This window comes from Kryptolebias marmoratus, linkage group LG12 (assembly GCF_001649575.2).
Source record: "Kryptolebias marmoratus isolate JLee-2015 linkage group LG12, ASM164957v2, whole genome shotgun sequence".
NCBI lineage: Eukaryota > Metazoa > Chordata > Actinopteri > Cyprinodontiformes > Rivulidae > Kryptolebias > Kryptolebias marmoratus.
This window is the reverse complement of record NC_051441.1, coordinates 524,190-528,280: the sequence shown is the minus strand read 5'-3', so window position 1 is coordinate 528,280 and position 4,091 is coordinate 524,190. Positions and strand designations below refer to the sequence as shown.

The window sequence follows — 4,091 nt, the reverse complement described above, 5'->3', positions numbered from 1 at the left end:
TGTGTGTGTGTGTGTGTGTGTGTGTGTGTGTGTGTGTGTGTGTGTGTGTGTGTCTGTGTGTGTGTGTGTCTATGTGTGTGAGATCTGCTGTAAGGACACACTCTGTCCAACATAAACTGTACGGCGTCTCGGGGGTTTTGCTTCGGACCGGGACACGATGCTGGACCTTTCCTTTGGTTCTGGTCCAAAGATGACCCGGGCCTGCGGGTCGGGTCATCAGAGGGGAGCCAGAGGTCATGACCTCCTCCCATCAGAGGAAAGAAGTTTGATGAACCCGAGCGCTGCGGTGATGAAGATGATGACGTCTTCCTCTGAGGTTCTGCTCCACCTGTCAGGTGTTCCTCTGACATCATCGCGATGAAGACTAACCCTTCCTCCTCCCTCTAACCCTCCTCTTCCTCTGCCTGTCTCTACCTGTCTCCAGGTGAGACGGTGTCTCTGGTCGATGTGGACATTTCTCGCAGGGGGGGGACGTGTCTCCACCCCCCCACCCCTCCTCCCCCGCCCCGACGGAGCCTCAGTCTGCTCGGTACTTTCACTTCCTCTTCCTCTTTTCCCATCTGTCCCTGTGTTTCCTGTCTTCTTCTTCTGCTGTTAGTGTGTGTGCGTGCGTCTCCTCGCAGGTAGGACCAGATCTGAGTTTGTTCTACATCAGAACCTTGATTGGGTCGGGTTGGGTCCGATTATAAAACCTTTCTGAACGTTCCCCGTGTGTTCTTGTCTCGGGGTGGAACTGAGCTCGGTTCTGTTCGGTCCAGCAGAACCTCCTCTCAGCTGTTTGTGTCTCCGTCTCCCTGCAGATGACTTCGGGGGTCCTCCTCAGAACCAGGGACCCTTCATGGAGCGGACCGTGGGCGCGTCGATGCAGTCCCTGCCCCCCCGACCCGCAGCGCTGCCCCCCTCTCTCAGCACCATCCAGCACAGCCTGAGCCTGAACGGTACAGAGCGCTCACCGGGTCTCTGACACCAGAACCAGAACCGGGTTTAGGTTTTAATAAAGTGCAGCAGGACCAGCTGATCTGGGTCATGTGGTTCTGTTTATTAAAGTCCTGATCCAGTCCTGATCCGGTCCTGATCCAAACTCCTGATCCAGTCCTCATCCAAACTCCTGATCCGGTCCTGATCCGGTCCTGATCCGGTCCTGATCCAGTCCTCATCCAAACTCCTGATCCAGTTCTGATCCGGTCCTGATCCGGTCCTGATCCAGTCCTCATCCAAACTCCTGATCCGGTCCTGATCCGGTCCTGATCCAGTCCTCATCCAAACTCCTGATCCAGTCCTGATCTGGTCCTGATCCGGTCCTGATCCAGTCCTGATCCAAACTCAGGTCAAACAGCCGACCCGATGATCCTGACAGACCGTGCGAAGGTCCGCAGAACTGCTGATCAGAACCACTGACGGAACAGGACCAGAAGGAACCTGGATCAGATCTGGACTCAGATGACTTTATTTCTGGTTTTAGAGGAGAAGTTCTGATTTAACCCGCCGTTCGTCTTTGTTTGGACTCTGACAGACACCTTCCTGAGAGGTTTACCCCGACCGGTACCGCTGCGGCCCGACGGGCAGAACCCCCCGCCCCGGCTCGCCCCCCGCTGCCCTCTGAGCCGACCCGACGCCGGCAGCTTCGCCACCAGCCTCAGGGAGCTGGAGAAGGTGGGTCCTGCTGTCAGTCAGAGGTGAGACGGCGAGGGGGCGGAGCTTATCTGTGTGTGTCTTTGCAGTGCGGCTGGTACTGGGGTCCGATGAACTGGGAGGACGCCGAGATGAAGCTGAAGGGGAAACCGGACGGGTCGTTCCTGGTCCGGGACAGTTCGGACCCTCGGTACATCCTGAGCCTGAGCTTCAGGTCTCAGGGCGTCACTCATCACACCCGCATGGAGCACTACAGAGGTACCGCACAGGACCAGAACCGGACCTGTTAGTGTGTCGCCTGGTTCTGACCCGGTTCTGACCCCGTCCTGTCCTGCAGGGACCTTTAGTCTGTGGTGCCACCCGAAGTTCGAGGACCGGTGCCACTCGGTGGTCGAGTTCATCGAGAGAGCCATCATGCACTCCAAGAACGGGAAGTTCCTCTACTTCCTGCGCTCCCGGGTCCCAGGTAGGCCCCGGCCAATCAGATCGCTCCGTGCGGGCACGCCTGCAGAACCAGCTGATCCAAATCAGAACCAGCTGACCCGATGTTTCGGAAGAATAAAAACCTATAAAACCTTTGGACCTGATCGGGTCTTTAACTCGACCCGTCAGGTCCTGGAATGTCCTGCAGGTCTCGGTTCTGACCCGGTCTGTGTGTGTGTTCAGGTCTGCCTCCGACCCCGGTCCAGCTCCTGGACCCGGTCTCCAGGTTCAGCAGCGTGAAGTCCCTGCAACACCTGTGTCGGTTCTGCATCAGACAGCTGGTCCGGATCGACCACATCCAGGAGCTGCCACTGCCCACGTACGTACCTGACAGAAGCCCCGCCCCCAGCACTCACCTCTGCACCTATCAGAGCCAGAGCCAGAACCAGAAACAGAAAACAACTCGGCAGTTTCAGGATGAAAACAGGAAGTGGATAATCAAGAAGTGAAATTATCAAACTGTTTCTGTTCTGGTTCGGTTCTGTTCCTGCAGTTACAGGAAGTCACTGATTGGTTGGCTGGATGTGACCTTTGACCCTGTGTGTCCTGCAGGCCTCTGATCGCCTACCTGAGGAAGTTTTATTACTACGACCCCGAGGAGGAGATCAGCCCCCCGCTGCCGGAGGTGAAGGAGCGCAGATCGGACCGCGGGTCGGACCGGGGATCGGACCGGGGATCGGACCGGGGATCGGAGCGCGGGTCGGAGCCGAGTGGCCCATTGGGGGTCGAGTCCCAAACGTAGCACCAGAACCAGAGACCATGTGAGTCTGGTTTTGTATTTTGGGTTCTGATGGTTTTGGACCTTTCTGTGGTTCTCTGTGGTGGTTTTTTGTAGTTTTTGGGTCGAGATTCTGGTTTTGTTACAGAACCTGGATGGTTTCCTTCAGAGGACCAGGTTTGTTGAGACCCGGCAGGTCTGTTCAGTGGTCTGTACCGGAGTCTCTGATTGGAGGATCTGTACCGGAGTCTCTGATTGGAGGATCTGTACCGGAGTCTCTGATTGGAGGATCCGTGTCGGAGTCTCTGATTGGAGGATCTGTCAGTGTTTAAATGTTTCTCAGAACCAGTCCCGGTTCTGATGATGTTTTTCTCTCCTTCAGGTCTTTTCTTCTTTCTTTTTGGACCCGATCACTCAAAGACGTTGAACCACTCAAACTGACCGCAGCCAATCAGCTCCCTCCGCTCAGTCTGGTATCCGGGCGGATTTCAGATGATCCTCTCTCCTCTGATTGGCTCACAGCGAGTCGACAGCGGAGGGACGGGGGATGAGGAGACTCCGCCTCCTTTTGATGTCATCACAGAGCAGCTGGACAGACGGCGGTGGCAGGAAGACGCTGAAACTTGGCGAGAACTTGAGCCTTCGGTCGCTGTCGGGACCTAAAACCTTCAGACTTGAAGAAACAAGGAGGTTTTTAATCCAAATCTCAAATTCAAGGTTCTTTTTTTTTCTGGAGAGCTGAATAGGTGTAGGAGCCACAGGTGGACAGAGGGGGCGCTGTTTCCTGATCAAACATGGATTTATTCTGCAGAAACGTGAAAAACACAAACAGCTGGATCAATAATCAACTGCTCGGATAATCAATACTCATCCATCAGTTTTTAAATCTGCTGCTTTTTATTTCAACTGAAGGTTTTTATTGAATTTATTCAGGAACAAAACAAAAAACTGGAATGTTTGTGTTTTATGGATCAAAGATTGATGATCAAAGATCAAAGATCGATGATCAAAGATCTAAGATCGATGATCAAACATCAAAGATCGGCTGCAACAGAACACAAGAAAAAATCAGCTTAAAATAATTCAGATCAAACAGAAACAATCTGAGCTTTAACTTCAACAGGAACAAATCAGGAAAAAATAATCTGAAGCTTTTATCTGGAAGACTTGAATCAGCTCCTCTCCCTCAGCTCCTCTCCCTCTGCTCCTCTCCCTCATCTCCTCTCCCTCTGCTCCTCTCCCTCAGCTCCTCTCCCTC

The 4,091-nt window shown here is 53.8% G+C and overlaps 1 pseudogene; it reads left to right on the top strand.

Moving 5' to 3' along the window:
• Positions 1-4,083, top strand: part of LOC108250869 — a 9,413-nt pseudogene extending 5,330 nt beyond the window's left edge.
• Positions 4,084-4,091: the final 8 nt, after the last annotated feature.